The 17135-nt window shown below is 42.9% G+C and overlaps 1 long non-coding RNA gene across 1 annotated transcript; it reads left to right on the forward strand.

Annotated features, from left to right (window-relative positions):
- Positions 1-922: 922 nt before the first annotated feature.
- On the forward strand, positions 923-12733 carry LOC138848484 (uncharacterized). The gene is made up of 4 exons (XR_016229079.1): positions 923-1058; positions 8973-9088; positions 11222-11282; positions 12395-12733. It is a non-coding gene; the product is annotated as an uncharacterized LOC138848484 (long non-coding RNA).
- Positions 12734-17135: the final 4402 nt, after the last annotated feature.

Consider the following 17135-nt stretch of genomic DNA (forward strand, 5'->3'; position numbering starts at 1 on the left):
CTTAAATACTAAAAGGCTTGCACTGAACAAAGAACTCACCGTCCAGCCGAGTCCTCGGAGGTGCGCTTTAAAGTCCCCGGCCGCCCCGTAATGCCCACGCGTTTGGCTGTGTGTTACGAGCCGTGGCTGAAGTACCAACTTTGCCGCCCTCGGATCTTCAGCATATCCCCAACCAGAGTGCGATCCGTCTGCGCTGCCCGGACCCCGGTGGTCGCATCTCCTGGGGCTAGCGACCTCGATGAAACTTGAGCCCCAAAAGGAGGCGGAAGGAGAGCACACGAGGGCTACGGAGAGGGCCGAGGAGAAGCCAAGTTTGTCAGGACATGTCCAGGCAGCCAGCCGCCGAGTTGAGGAGTTGCGGCCGGGAGCTGCGGCGGATCAGTGCCTCCGTTCCCCACTCCCTCCCTCTTGGAGGACGGCGGGGTGAGGGGCTGTGACGTCAGCGCCCCGCCTCGCCCCCGGCTCCCCGGCGCGGCCGGGATTCTCCGGCTGGGTTGGCCTCGGCGGCAGTCGCGGCTGCGCTCCCGGAGGCTGTGGCGGACGGCCCTGCTGAAGCGGCGTCCGCGGCCTCGGCCGTCCCCACGGGGAATCGACTGCCCCTTTCCACCCCGCCGCGTTCTCCCGGGCTCCGCCGAGCGCCAGCGTTCCTCGAACTCAGCACCGGAGCCGCCCCGGGGCCCCGCGGCGCGCGCGCCTCGGCTTCCAAAGCCCGCGGGCAGCGTTTCCCACGCCTCGGACTGCAGGTGATGCTCTTCCTCTTCTGCAGCTGCCTTCGTCGCGACGCGGCGCCTACCCGGTTTGTGCAAGGCGGAAGCGTACGCAGCCTCTGCAGGCTGGCCTGGACGGCTTGGACTTTGTAGCCCTCCAACTTCTGGATATGAAATATTTTATAAGTCGTTGTGAGCTAGCGTTGTTTGCGGCCTTTGTGTCGAAAAAAATCAGAGTCGTGTTTTAATTTTCACATCCTTTCCCAGTGCTCTTACGTCTTGAGACCAGCCTCGGAAGCACCGAAGGCTCCAAGGGTGGGAGAAGAGACTGAGAAGGAGCGGATCTCTAAGGTGCCTTTCAGTCGTCCGTGGGCAGTAGGGGCTAGGACACAAAGCAGCCGTCTGCATCTCCGAACCATGTAGATTTAGCTAAGTGCAAACACTGCTTAAGTTTAATTTATAGATGAACGCATCGTTTCTATGTAAGCATCCATACGCCAGGAAAATATCTGCTGTGGCATATTTTTATTAATGTCACTAAAATATCAAAATAAAATATCTCCCGAGCAGCATGAAATTCCGAGGGAGCCATTTCTGTAAGTTGACACTGTCCTTAGAAGATTGGCCTTAAAATTAGAAGATCCCTGGAGAGGGGGAGGGAGCAGGGGCGTGTTCTGTGAACGTGTGTGCGTCCTTTGGTGTGAATCTATTGGTCAGTTTATCTGGTCGTTCGCTTTGAAAGACAGTAAAACCCGGAGGATGCAGGAAGCAGGGTAAGGAGTTAAATAGTAAGGAGAGAAAAAGATAAGTGACTGGCATATCATCTGTGTTGAGCCTGAGGTCACAGTTTCTGGTTCAGTGTGCTCTGTGATACGGAATAGTGTCTGTTTCACGTGTTAAACATGGATTCATATAGTCATCCATTCGAAAAATACAGCTTAATGAATGCCAGTCATTTGTCAGGAAGATAACATTCATTCATGCAGGCAACATATAAAGTCTCTAGCCAGCACACAGCAGGTGCTTAATCAACTATGAGTTGTCCTATCCTCCCACCAGTCTTTGCTGTGGCTCAGTTTTCTTATCTATAAGGAAGGGTTAAACCATGCTATCACCAATGATTCACACTGCATTTTGATTGGGAAGGGAGGAGAGAGCTCCCTGGGGCTGGGAGATGGAGGGCTAAGGGAAAGGACCTTAGAGGCCCCAGCCAGCCCATCCCAGGGGCAGCCAGAAGGTGTCAGATTCCTGAGGAGGGAGGAGACAGCCTGCCAGTGTTGCTGTGCACTTCTCCACTCCACTAGTTCAACTACACAGCTCCCTCCTTTTATGTCAATAGTTGAAATTAGAAATTGACCACACATTACAGGTCCTAGAAATGATACCCATAAATCTGCCCTGAGATGCTGCTGTGCAGCTCAATTCGGTTTGCTCTTCTAGTCTTTAGCGTTATTATAGGTAAACCAAATTATTTCTTAAAACACACACACACAGAGAAGGATAGAAGCATGATAGTTGATAGAACTGATCAAAACGGTTTTAAAAATTAAGAGAGGCAGCAGGAAACTTCTGATTAAACCTCTAGACATGCACTATCCAATGTAGTAGGTAGCCACTAGCCACATGTGGCTGCTTTCATTTGAACTAAATTTAAATTTAGTTCCTTAGTCTCACTAGCTACATTTCAAATATTCAACACCCATGTATGACTAGTAGCTGCAGTTTTGGTCAGGGCAGATTAAAGAACATTTTCATCATGATGGAGTTCTATTGGATCATGGTTTGTAGACCTTTAAAAACTGCTATTGTTTCTTAGAAGCCTACATCAGTTATTAAAATTCCAATACATCCAATATTGAGTCACTTCTAAAATATAAGGGGTGGGGGAAACCCAGAATAATGAGAGATTCACTCATTCGGCAAATATTTATCAAGTTCCAACAATATGCTTTGTGAAATTATGTAGGATTCAAAACTTAATGAGTTAGGTATGTTTAGTGATGAAGAAATATTGACATGGCTTAACAAGGTCTTACACTTGTTTTATGTCTGCCAAATACCGGAACTATGGGAAATCATAAATTTCAAGCAAGAATTTCGAGTCATTTTTAGGAATAGCCCTAGGACTAACTAATTATAAGTAGACTTGACTGACTTCTGACATCCCACCCTCTCTGTTCTTTCTCATTGCTTTCACATCTTCCTGTACCTCCCTGCCTACGCTTCCTGAAGGTGACAGGAAGTGTCAGTCCTCCCCACTTCCTTGTGCTTTGGAATTATTTCCCCTTTTGCATTCAGATATCACTGTCATTTGGGATCTGCTTGCACCCCTCTGGGATCTGCTTGTACTTTCAAAGGAGACCATAAGAGACTGGTCAATCAGACAAGAATCAGTAACACTTAACTATAGGCACAAGGATCTTAATATTCTTCCTGCCTCCCCAGTGCAGTATAACGATGGCTTTCTTAAAGCTATACTTTAGGGATAAATTTTTCTTCTCCGCCGGCGCCGTGGCTCAATAGGCTAATCCTCCACCTTGCGGCGCCGGCACACCGGGTTCTAGTCCCGGTCAGGGCGCCGGATTCTGTCCCGGTTGCCCCTCTTCCAGGCCAGCCCTCTGCTGTGGCCAGGGAGTGCAGTGGAGGATGGCCCAGGTGCTTGGGCCCTGCACCCCATGGGAGACCAGGAAAAGCACCTGGATCCTGGCTCCTGCCATCGGATCAGCGCGGTGCGCCGGCTGCAGCGGCGGCCATTGGAGGGTGAACCAGTGGCAAAGGAAGACCTTTCTCTCTCTGTCTCTCTCTCTCACTGTCCACTCTGCCTGTCAAAAAAAAAAAAAAAACAAATTTTTTTTTCTTCTAATGATGAAATTCCAGATGCAGGCCGGTGCCGCGACTCACTAGGCTAATCCTCCACCTGCAGTGCCGGTACCCCGGGTTCTAGTCCCAGTCTGGATGCTGGATTCTGTCCCAGTTGCTCCTCTTCCAATCCAGCTCTCTGCTGTGGCCCGGGAAGGCAGTGGAGGATGGCCCAAGTGCTTGGGCCCTGCACTCTCATGGGATACCAGGAGGAAGCACATGGCTCCTGGATTCGGATCAGTGGCCATTTGAGGGGTGAACCAACAGAAGGAAGACCTTTCTTTTTGTCTCTCTGTCTCTCTGTCTCTCTCACTGTCTAACTCTGCCTGTCAAAAAAAAAAAAAAATTCAGATGCCATAAGCAGTCAGTTTAGAAAATACTTGGAGGCATTACTTAATATGCCTTCATTTGGGACCATGTGCATAAAGGAACAAGGTGGCTGCAGTCTTTCTGTCCTTCCAGATAGCTAAGACCAACATCCGTGTGTGGTTTGAGAACAGCCCTTGCAGGATAAATACCATTCTTGTGACATTTTCCCAGCTCAGTGATTGAAGGATTCCAAGTCTATCTTTTGAACAGTACGCAACAAGTCATTCAGAAAGCGTTAGAATAATTTCTCAATAGAAGTACTAGAAAGAGCATTAGACTTGATGTCTGAAAATCTGATTGTGACGCGTAAAAATCTAAATTTATTTGGCTGCTACTGAATTTTGGGAATCTCACTTCCTTCTATAGAGGCAAATCTCTCAAATGGACTGGAGGGGGGAGGTGTGGGACCCTAACACACTAGTTGTGACAGATACCAGTAAAGAATGATGATTGTGACTGCAATATCATATCCTTATTCTCTAACTTACTCACTTTATTTCACCTGGGATCCCATCTCAAATACAAAGCTGTGTAGAACCAATGGTAATAAGTAACATTTATGTTCTTCAGAGAGTTCTGTGTTCTTGTTTTATGTTCTATGTTCTCCAGAGTGTTCTGTGTTCTGATGTCCCCCAGCTGTGCTTCAGACCCTTCCAATTTGTTTACAGGCATTAACTCATGTAATCTTGCAAAATCCTAGAAGGTATTTGCAGTGAATACTCTACCCCTACGTTACAGATGACACACTGAAGTTTAAGGTAGATTGGATAGTCAGACCAGGTTATCTTTTAGAGTGAAAAAAAAAAAAAAAGCCAATTGTCTGCAAAACCATTATCCTTATCTAGTATATTATATTATCTCTGTATGGCCTGCAACTCCTTTACACCCTTGTCAAACCATAGGTGTTTTACATGAAGGGGCAGCAATGTTGTGGCGTAGGAATCAGCCCATGAAGAGAGAGGGAAAAAAACCTACTCATCCAAAGATAGCTATGGTAAAATACTCCTTTCTAGCAGTGGCACTGAGTGTGGACATTTGCTTGAAAGTGGGTCTTTTAATCCCAGTGTGAAAGCATTATTGATTATCTTGAGGAATCTGTATGTAAAACAGTCCTTATTTGTTTGATTACACATTTTCTTGGGTAGGTACATGTACTTTGAAACATTTCAATTCAAGATCATTGTCTGGCTTTTGACTTATTTGGATCGAACAGCAGAAAAATACACATCAATGATTCCCAATGAATTCTGATGAGGACTATCTCCCAGGATTTCATGATCAGCATTGCAACTTGTACCTTACTTTTCCCTTTCCTGGTCCAGAACCTCTAGAGGTGTTTATCCAATTTTTCTTTCTCTCCTTTATTTATGCTTTTGTATATCACCACATGTAGTTCTACCTTTGTAATATTCCCTCTATCTCAACGTTTTTAAACTACTAAGTCTCATTCTTTTTCTAGGTAAAATTTTTTGGTCACAGAAGCTAATCTGATGTGGAAACTCAGAGGATCCATTTAGGAAATGAGGTATTGTGATAGTCCCCCAACATCCCTTCTCTAATGGGTTATCTCAGCCCATCATGGTAGTTCTAATACCCTTGTTATGGGTGTGTGGATCTATTTATAGCCAATGAGTTGCTAGCGGAAATTGCTGGAGGCCTCTGGGAAAAAGAAAATGTCTCCCTCCTAAGATCCATCAGTGATTTTATCTGTCTCTATAGGCATTGTCAGGTCAAGCTATCATGCCTAGAATTGCAGCAGTTGTCTTGCTTGGTTAGGATGAGGCCAAACCAAGGCAGGCAGGTGATGGCCCTCCATGATATTGACTCAGCCATCTCTGTAGGTCATCCTAATTCAGGACTTTTTTTCTTTTTTAATGAAAGAGCATAGATTTCTAGATTATTTAAACTGGTTGTGTTAGGATTTGCATGACTTGCAACTGACACCATTGGTAGCAAGTGTACTAGCTAGCTTTTACTGCCATAACACAATACTATAAACTTGTTGGCTTGAACAACAGAAATTTATTTTGTCATGCTTCTGAAAGCTAAAAGTCCAAGAGCAAGGAGCCAACAGTTTTGCTTCTGGTGAGCTCTCTTTGTGGATTGTCAATGGCACATTTTCAAGTGTCTTCACTTAGCCTTTCCTCTGTGTGTACAGAGAAAGCAAGAGCAAGCTCTAGACTTTCCTCACCCCTTTTTTAAAAAAAGCTTTATGTATGTATTTGAAAGAGCTACAGAGAGAGAGAGGGAGAGAGAGATGATCCTCCATCCACTGATTCACTCCACAGACGGCCCCAACAGCCAGGGTTGGGCCAGGTTTCCCAGGCAGATGACAGGGACCTAGGCCACCAGCAAGAAGCTGGATCAGAGAGCAGCCAGGACAGGAACAGGCACCCATATGGGATGCAGGTGTCACTCTCTGTGCCACAACACTGGCTCCTTTTTTAATAAGGACACCAGTTCAGTTGGATTAGGGCCCCACCCTTATGAGCTCTTTTAACTTTAATTGCCTCCTTAAAGACCATAAAGGCCCAAGTGCCAAATATAGTCACCTCGGAGGTTAAGGCTTTAGCATAAGAATTTGGTGGTGTTGAGTGGTGAGGAGGGGATAGGGAGAGAGGAACGCAAGTTAGTCCATAATAGGGAGAAGTTTTAAATACAAGGTAATTCAATCTTGGGTATTCGCTTTTTTTTCCACCATAATGGCAGTCATAAACAAGAACATGAAATTTTATTTGCTCAACCAGAAAAATTTTTAAAGGTTTTATTTATTTATTTGAGAGGTAGGGTTATAGACAGTGAGAGGGAGAGACAGATCTTCCTTCCATTGATTCACTCCCCAATTGGCGGCAACAGCCAGAGCTGCGCCAATCTGAAGCCAGGAGCCAGGTGCTTTTTCCCGGTCTCCCATGTGGGTGCAGGGGCCCAAGCACTTGGGCCATCTTTTACTTCTTTCCCAGGCCACAGCAGAGAGCTGGATTGGAAGAGGGGCAGCCGAGACTAGAACCGGCGCCCATATGGGATGCCAGTGCTGCGTGCGGAGGATTAACCTACTGCGCCATAGTGCCAGCCCTTAAACCAGAAAATTTTTATCCACTTGTACTATTCTTTCCTCTCAAGTAGTCAAAACATCATAGCATAGTTTCCAATATTTTAAGAGACCTCTCAGAAGTAATTTCTTAGAACCAACAGTGAATGTTAACCAAACCCACATATTTAATAATTACTAGAAGATAAACAAGTCAATGGAAGCACCCACTGTTAGCAAATCCATGCCATTTGGAAATTGCATTTATTTGTATCTCCAATTGCCAATATCAAATGCCAAGCCAAAAAGTGAAATCAGTTTATAGTCTCTGTATCCCACTTTGTCCACACTTCTTCATCTAAGTAAAATAGAATCTCCTCTCCAAAAAAAAATTAGGACTTGTGCTGATGTTGAAGATAAGATTCTAGGTTGTCTCTTTTTTTGTAGGTTTACAAAGGAAGATAAGTTTGCTTCTGCTCCATCCCACTTCTTTTCTATGCAACAGTTCATAAAATGTTCCTTCTCCCATGTAGGCAGGTGTTCAAAAGACAGTGAACAAGAAATCTTTCCCTTAACCCCCCCCCCACTTGGTATCTCTTCTAAAGTAATGTTTTATAGAAAAAAGATCAATACTGTTGAAATGGTAAGGCAGACTTTATTAAGGACTGGTGTGAGGAACCACTGCAATAGACTTTTGCAGTGGGGGAGAAAGATTTGGCTCAACTCCAAATACGGGAAAAATGAGATTTATAGCCAAAGAGCCAGGTGGGTGTCAGTGGATGGAAAATCACTGGGATGCGACAAGATGTGTAAGGGAGGGATTCTGGCTAAATCACCTTTAGGATTCTTGCTGAAGGCAGGCAAGGTGATCAGATATTCCCCGGGGGGATGGTGTAGGGTGGAGAAATTTGATCGTGTATAAAGGTAGGGCATTCTGGCTAAACCAACTTGACAGGATTCTTGCTACAGCTGGGCAATGCCGTTCTGACAAGGACGCACATGGAGGTCAAGGCCTAGAGGGATTTGAGGCGCCTGATTAGAGCCTGGACAAGAAGAGAATCTTTGTCAGTAGCAGGCTCTTTCTGTTCTTTGTACTCCTCTGTCTTGTTTTGTTTCCCCTGGAAAAGCAAAGAAAAAGGGAGTAACATTTGTTATTAATCAAGCTTCTGAGACTCTTTGAACCTTAGCTGTAATGTTTGTAGGTTAACATTATTGGTCTATGCCACTGGTTTATAAAAAGTCAAATTGTGTAAGGTTAGAGTAGTACCCAGATGTGTGAAGTCAGAGTGTTGTGGAATAAAGCAGTGAAAAGTCAGAGGATTTAGGTTAGAGCTCTGCTACTTATGTTTATTTACTGCCTGTGGGAGCTTGGAAAGTTACTTAGCAACTGAAATGATAATGTGATTACCTAAGAGATGATTAGCTAAGATTTTAAGATGGACCCAATGATCTCCAACTTCTGATATTCACACCTTTTTGTAGTCTCCTTCCCATATCTTTTTCTATTTTATTTTTATTTTTAATAATTTTTAAAAGATGTATTATATTCATCTGAAAGGCAGAGTTAGAGAAAAGGAGAGAGAAAGAGAGGGAGACAGAGGTCTTCCACCTGCTGGTTCATTCCCCAAATGGCCACAATGGCCAGGGCTGGGCCAGACCAGATCCAGGAGCCAGGAGCTTCCTCCAGGTCTTCCAGGTGAGTGCTGGGTCCCAAGCACTGTGGCCATCCTCCACTGCTTTCCCATATGCCTCAGCAAGGAGCTGGATCAGATGTAGAGCAGCTGGGACTCGAACCAGCACCCACTTGGGATGCCAACATCACAGGTGGTGGCTTCACCTGTTAAGCCATAGCACTAGCCCCTCTTTCCTCTCTCTTACCAATCAGAATCTATGTAACAATAAAATAATTCACAAGTGATGGCATGTCACTATCGAGATTACATTATAATGATCACAAAAGACACTGATGTCTCTGTGTCTCTTATATTCTTTCTCATTATTCACTCTAGGGCAACCCAGATGACTACATGGGGAGGAACGGAAGACTTCTCACAGACACGTTAAGGAGCTTGAAAGTGGATCTGCCAGTCCCCAGCATGCCTTCATATGACTGCTGCTCCAGGAGGTGTGTTGACGCAACCTAATGAAGGGGCCTGGACCAGATCACCCAGCCAGGCTTCTCCAAGACTCTTGACCCTGAAAAAATATGTGTGATAATGAATGTTTATTAACCATAAAGGACTATATAAATGTTTGAACCATGTAAATATATTGGAAGAAAATATCCAGCCCAGCACTGTCCAAAAGAATGCTATGCAATGATGGAAATGCTTTATCTCTGGGCCTTGTGCAGCATTATTGAGTTCTTGATTTGACTACTGCTAAATGAAAAACAGTTTTAATTTTATTTGATTTTAATTTATATAAACTTTGGTAAATGTGACTAATGGCCCCACTTTTGGACAGAGCAGGTCTTGAGACTTTCTAAACCAATAAAGTACTGTTTGAAAACCAATTCAAAAAGAACACAGTACATAAAAATCATGAGCATGTTTTCTTCTACAATCGTTTAGAAGACAGAAAAGTCTTCTAAAAGGAGACTGATGTTATTTATGAGATCCAGAATTGATGGATTAAGCTAAGTTAAGCAATTATTTTCTTCCTTGTGTAAAAAAGAACAGTGGTTTATAAAATTGGGTTTTATGAGGCCTCAGATAGATTTCTTTTTGAGTGTACATGTGCAATTTATCAGACATGAAACTACGGATTCAACTGACTGTCTCACTCAACTGGCTAATTTGCATGATTGATTAAAGAAGCACGCAATGAACCAGCTCTGCCACAGTTTCCTAAAATCCAAGGGGAACTGCTGATTTATCACCTGGTAGGTGAGAGAGGGTTAAAGCCTGAGTGTTTCTTGGCATCATTTTATTCAATTATGTCATTTGGTAAATTTGCAACTCAAAATGAACAGTGAATTGAATTGTTACTTCTGTTTAGAGTTAAAACTGATTATTGATAGACTTCAATGTACACAAAATTGTATATTAGGACTACTGAATATCATGTATTTCATGCTGTTAGTAGAGTAGGGAGGTTGATCTGGGTTTTCTAAATGGTACATATTTAATATCTCTTTTTGAGATTTTTGGGACCAGAGTATTTCAGATTTCAGAGCTTTTGGGATAGTGGTGATGGTATTTGGATGGACTTTACCAGCAGGACATCCTTAATCCCAAAATCAAAAATTTGAAACTATTTTGCAGTATTTTGGGTCTCAGATTTTCAAAATCTGAACTGCTCCAAAATTTGGAACTGTTTTTGGAATATTTTGAATTTCAGATTTTCAGATTGAGGATGCTCAACTTGTGTGTTGAATTGTGCTCTGTTGTAAAGCTAATCGTCACTTAAATGTTGACTGTATCCTCAACATAAGTCCCTTTGTAAAGTTACATCATAGATTTCATTCACAAGCTTACAGTCAGGTTATTGCAAGATGACTGAAGCTACTGTAGACATTGACCAAGAGACCAAGATAGGTAGAAGGAGAATAGGTTATCCCCATCTATAAAAAAAAAAAAAAAGAAAAAGGAAAACTGCATCCTTTTTCTATGCTATGCACAAAAATTTTCTCTTGAGAAGTTAAAGAACTAAAGCCATAAGGTCAATTGTTAAAATATTTTTTAAAAATAATTTATTCGGGACTATGGAGAGATTTTCCATGTAAGCGACCTTTAAGGGAACTTTTTGTGGAAAAATGGAGTTAAAAGATAAAAAAATATTTAAAATGTAAGCTCTATCACTCAACATAAACCTCATCAAATTCAAGACACTTTTGTCAGCAGTGTTACCAACCATTTCATGCATCCCTAAAGAATAGAAAGTCCTAGAGATTTAGCCATAGTCATACAGTCTTGAACATCACTGACTGAAGGAAAAAATGGGTGCCCTTTGATTAGCCAGAATGAAGCACATAAGAAGCTTAACATGGATGTCTGATAATCTCCTGTCAAAAACTCTCCAAAAATTGCCATTGTTTGATGGGAGGAATGAGCAGGAGCATTGTTGTGGTAAGAGGACTGTCTGGTGAAATTTTCCAGGGCACTTTTCTGCTTCTGCTTGGATTTCTCTATCTTGTAATAAGCAGATGTTATCATTTTTGTCCCCCCAGAATGTTAACAGATAAAACGCGTTGAGCATCCTAAAAACGCTGTTGTCATGGCCTTAGCTTTTGACTGGTTCGCTTTTGCTTTGACAGGACCACTTCCGTCTCTTGGTAGCCTTCACTTCGATTGTACTTTGTCTTCAGGATTGTGCTGGTAAAGCCATGTTTCATCTCCTGTTATGATTCTTCAAAGAAATGTAACTAAGATTGTGGGTAGAACAGATTAGGCAGGTGGGCAGAACAGGAACAGGGCAGAGTGCTTTACTCCCCAGAGCTTGTTTTTCAGACTGTACCAGGAAAACTTAACTTGCAACATTGTAATTGGAAGAGACAGACCACCAGTCAACCAATGAACCCTGAAAGAAACCGGTGTGAGTCAGAGTTTTAAATAGAATGTATAGCCTGCTGCACCGGCACACCAGGTTCTAGTCCTGGTCAGGGCGCCGGATTCTGTCCCGGTTGCTCCTGTTCCAGTCCAGCTCTCTGCTGTGGCCCAGGAAGGCAGTGGAGGATGGCCCAAGTGCTTGGGCCCTGCACCCGCATGGGAGACCAGGAGGAAGCACCTGGCTCCTGGTTTTGGATCGGCATAGGGCGCTGGCCGTAGCAGCCATTTGGGGGGTGAACCAACAGAAAAGGAAGACCTTTCTCTCTGTCTCTCTCTCTCTTTCTTTGTCCACTCTGCCTGTCTCTCTCTCTCTCTCTCTCTCTCTATATATATATATATATATAAAATGTATGACAATGCCCATTGTTTGACAAGACGAGCGTCTTCTATGCCCCCTTATCTATATCCTGGATGTAAAGTGTAGACAGGAAGGGTCCTCCCCCTGCTCCTTTTATACATTCTGGACACTCCTCCAACCCTGGCTGCAAAAGCCCTGGAAAACGGCTGCTCCCATAGGCAGTTTCTTTAGAGAACTGTACATTCCCACTATCTCTTTACTTGTCACAACTGCCATTTGAGACTAATTATTGGGCAACACCACAAGAAGATGGACCCCTTATATCTACTAGTGAAAGGCTTCAGAATCTTGATCCCACTTGTTTAAAATTTCCATTGAAAGCTTTACTCTTGTTGTAGCAGATATTGGTACAATAGTCTGAGTACCCTCTAAGCAAGTTTGCTGTATTTTAATTTTTCAGTCAGAATTGTGTAAGATGAACAAATTGAGATGTCTGATGTGGCTATTGCTTCTACTGTTAATTGTCTGTCCACTTCAATTAGGACATAGACAAGATTAATTTTTTCCTCTCAAACTGATATAGGAGAGGCCAGTGCTATGGTGTAGCAGGTGAAGTCACTGCCTACAGTGCAAGCATCTCATATGAGTACCAGTTCAAGTCCTGGCTGCTCCACTTCCACTGCTGCTCTCTGCTATGGCCTGGGAAAGCAGTGAAAGATGGCCCAAGAGCTTGGGCCCCTGCACCCTCGAGGGAGACCTGGAAGAAGCTCCAGGCTCCTGGTTTCAGATTGGCACAGCTCCAGCCATTGCCACCAATTGGGGAGTGAACCAGCAGTTAGAAGACCCCTCTCTCTCTGCCTCTCCTTCTCTTTCTGTGTAACTCTTTCAAATAAATAAATAAATCTTAAAAAAAAAAAAAAAATGGTACGGGATAGTCTGCTGCTGAAAACTTCAACTTTGACATTGTCTTATCCTTTTTAAAGGGGTATTGTGCCCATAAAGTTTTGTAAGGCATCAGTAGTTGTAAAATATCAATAATTTCACCATTCTTCCACCCAAGTTTCACCATGAATTTGATGTTTGTTCTTCCTTCGATTTTAGCAGAATTTATGTTCCTCTGATAGAGGCTGTTTGTAAACTGATCTCACCCTTCTTAGTGCTCCAAACTAGATTTTATTCAGTCATGTTACAACAAGTTTATCTTGATGCAAAAAACTTTTGAAATTCATGCATAATTTTCTCATACTGCATGTTTTCCGTGAACTGTTTGAAAACAGCTTGTATAAGACATAAAATGTTCTGAACATTTCATAATTCAATTATATAAAAATTAAGAACCTCTGTTAATCAAAAGACATTGTTTAAAAAGTAAATACTCAGAGAATACTCATTTAATAAATATAATTGATGTGAAAAATAAATATCTTTAACATAAAGTCTTCCAAATCAGCAACAGAAAGACTACTTAGAGAAGTAGGCAGAGATTCTATAGAAAAATGGAGAAAATCATGAACCCATGTTTAAGGAAGAGGAAGTATGAATGGGAACATGTGGGTTTACATCATGGCCTCAGAAATATGAGTATATTGGCCGGCGCCATGGCTCAATAGGCTAATCCTCCACCTTGCGGCACCGGCACACCGGGTTCTAGTCCTGGTCGGGGCACCAGATTCTTTCCCGGTTGCGGCAGCCATTGGAGGGTGAACCAATGGAAAAAGGAAGACCTTTCTCTCTGTCTCTCTCTCTGTCCACTCTGCCTGTCAAAAAAAAAAAAATAAGAAGAAGAAATATGAGTTTATGACCTAATCTCCAGAACCTATGATTATGGCCTTTTTTGGAAAAGGTCTTTCTTCACACATATAATTAAATTAAGAATCTCAAAATGAGATTGTCATGATTGTTTGGCTGGGTCCTACATCCAATAACACGTGTACTTCCAGGAGACAATCAGGGAAGAGACACATGGTGGAGAAGGCTATAGGAAAGCAGAAGCAGAGTTTGAATCATGCGACCACAAGCCAAGGAATGCCTAGAGCCACCAGAAGCTGGAAGATGCAAGAGAGGATTCTTCTTTACAGCTTTTTCAGGGAGCACAGCTCTGCCAACACCAGGTCTTGGACTTCTCACCTCCAGAAATGTGAGAGGATAGAGTTTTTATTATTTTAGGGGTCCCGGTTATGGTAATTTGTTATGACAGCCCTGTAAAACTAATACAGGACATACGAAGAGATGATTTCACTAGGTATTTGAGAAACAAAGGTTAAAATGTCAGTATGACATTATTTTACATGAACTATATTGGCAAATGTTTTGATTCCTGATCACACCAGCGGTGTTAAGGAAATGTGCCAGCTGGCACCGTGGCTCAATAGGCTAATCCTCCACCTTGCAGCGCCGGCACACCGGGTTCTAGTCCCGGTTGGGGCGCTGGATTCTGTCCTGGTTGCCCCTCTTCCAGGCCAGCTCTCTGCTGTGGCCCGGGAGTGCAGTGGAGGATGGCCCAAGTGCTTTGGCTCTGCACCCCATGGGAGACCAGGAGAAACACCTGGCTCCTGTCTTCGGATCAGTGTGGTGCGCCAGCCACAGCGCGCCGGCCGCGGCAGCCATTGGAGGGTGAACCAACCAAAAGGAGGACCTTTCTCTTTGTCTCTCTCTCTCTCACTGTCCACTCTGCCAGTGGACTTATAGATGGGCAAAACTACTTTGAGAAAGTCTGGTATTACCTTGTAAACATGAACTGTCTATATCCTATAATCTAGCAGTTCTATTACTAGGCTTAATACACTCAAGAGGAACTCTAAAACATGTACTGCAGTAAATATAAGAAAATTCATGGAAGGATTATTTATAATAAAAAAACTAGAAAACACACAAATATGCAAGAATGCATGAATAAATTACAGCATATACATACTATGAAATTTATAGTATACCCATCCCATGAAAACTGAATATTTTTAGGGGGCCGGTGCTGTGGTGTAACAGGTAAAGCCGCTGCCTGCAGTGCCAGCATCCTAGCTGCTCCGCTTCTGATCTGGCTCTCTGCTGTGGCCTGAGAAAGCAGTGGAAGATGGCCCCTGCCTTCCACCCACGTGGAAGACCCGGAAGAAGCTCCTGGCTCCTGGCTTCGTATGGGCGCAGCTCCAGCCATTGCAGCCAATTGGAGAGTGAACAAGCAGAAGGACACCCTCTCTCTCTCTACCTCTCCTTCTCTCTCTGTGTAACTTGACTTTCAAATAAAATAAATAAATCTTTAAAAAAAAAGAAAGAAAATTGAATATTTTGAAAAGTTTGTGAAAAATGGAATTGAAAGATGTTTACTTTGGTACAAAACATAAATGAAATCCATGCATAGTTTTTCTATAATATCCCATTTTCTATGAACTTTTTGAAGACTGCTTCTGTGCGTGGTTTTCAAAAAAATTTACAGTATAATAAACTTATCTTCTAACTCCATCTGTCATGAAGTTTTTGAAGTGTCCTTGTACTACTATTACATGTAACATATAAATGATTCTTAGAAATACAATAAAGAGAGGCAGGCCTTGTGACACAGCAGGCTAAGCTGCCACTTGGGACACCTGCATCCCATATTGTAGTGCCTGGGACTGAGTTCCACCTCTACTTCCAACTCAGTTTCCTCCTAATGTACACCCTGGGAGGCAACAGATGATGGTTCAAGTACTTGGGTCCCTGCCACCCACTTGGGAGACCCAGATGTAGTTCCTGGATTCTGGCCTCAACCTGGACTAGCCCCAACTGTTGTAGGCATTTGGGGAGTAAACCAGAGCATAAGTGGAAGATCTCTCTATCTCCCTCTTTCTGTTGTTCTGTTTTTCCAAATAAATTAATCAATCAACAGTATAAAAATAAGAAACATAATAAGGAAGAAGAAATATAAGCTATACAAAATTTCTTCAAAATGGGCAAAACTGAATAATTTATTACTTAGAGAAATATACGTAAAATACAACACATTCTTTTTTTCAAAGGATCATGATTACTCGGTGTTGGAAAGAAAGAAAACTCATTCTAGTCCTGAGATGGGCAATGAGCTCCTAATTGATTGCCTGCATTTTGTGTCTGTTAATTGAAAAATATGTAATTACTTTTAAAAATCATTACTATTAAAATATATACAAACAAAACAAAAAGTAATTACACAGAGAATGCTAGGAAATTAGAGAATCTCCCAGATCATCTGCAAGCCATCAGTGTGTCAGTTTAATAAGCTTTTGACAAATATTTGAAGAAATGAAGGCTAGCAAGAGTGGATTCACGTCCACAGTAGAAATGGAAAGGAAAAATGCTCTGTAGTCGTGTTGAAGTGAAAAAAAAAAAACTGTTATAGTAGGTAGAGAAATGGGCTTTAGATGAGAGGACAGAACTAGGGCAGCAAAGATAAGAGTCCAATCCATCACTCATACACAAAAGCTTTCCTAGATACTTAAAATTATAGAAGTCGTGCTTTGAGCAAAGATGAATTAGTGTTATGAAGAGGGCAAGGCCACCAAGTGCCCTTGGAGCGGGGAACCCAAAGTTGTGGCATGTGCAGCCAGGAGACCAATGTGGGTACTTTAGTTTTCAGAGGGATGGAACCTCATAACCTGAGCTTATGTCATCCGTTTTAAATGAGTGTGTGCAGACATGGGCAGAGTTCAATTTCTTATCTGTGTTCTTAGGCCTTTCATACAAAACCCCAGGGTCTAGAAAGGTTTGCACATTCACTGATTGGCTGTAGGGAATTATCCTATTTGAAGTGTGCCATCTGTTTCCAGTTGGGACCCTAACTGATACAAACAGGCCTATTAATTATCTTTCTCAAACCAGCTGTTGGCTATTGTGGGAGTGGTTTCCTGGCAGCTATGCCATGCACTATCTGCCTAGATTCCTTGTAAACAAAGGTGTCTGCACACAGCAGTAATTCTTCAAGTGTGCCTTCAGACTAGCACCATCAGTGTGACCTGAAAACTTTTTAGAAATGCAGTTGTTGAGGCCACACCCAAGACCACCTGAATCTGGAACATTGGCAGTGAGCCAACAATCTGCTTTATTAAATCCTTGAGAGATCCTGACAAGTGTTAAGGTCTGGGAACCATTAGTATAAGGGAATCACAAGGCATGGTGCACAATCCCGATGCCAGTAGTGGCTGAACGTTTAACTCAGCCTGTAGGGAGGAGGGAAAGGATGGCTCCTGGAACCCAAGAGAAAGAGTCAGATTTAGTCTCCTTGAGAAAGCAGTGACATGCTGTTGAAGGACACAGCCAGTCTAACCAAACTTCACAGGGAAGGAACCAGGGCGATAAAAAACCCTGTCTTCACT

This window comes from Oryctolagus cuniculus, chromosome 2, assembly GCF_051225735.1.
Source record: "Oryctolagus cuniculus isolate XC-2025 breed Fujian yellow rabbit chromosome 2, ASM5122573v1, whole genome shotgun sequence".
Taxonomy (NCBI): Eukaryota; Metazoa; Chordata; class Mammalia; order Lagomorpha; family Leporidae; genus Oryctolagus; species Oryctolagus cuniculus.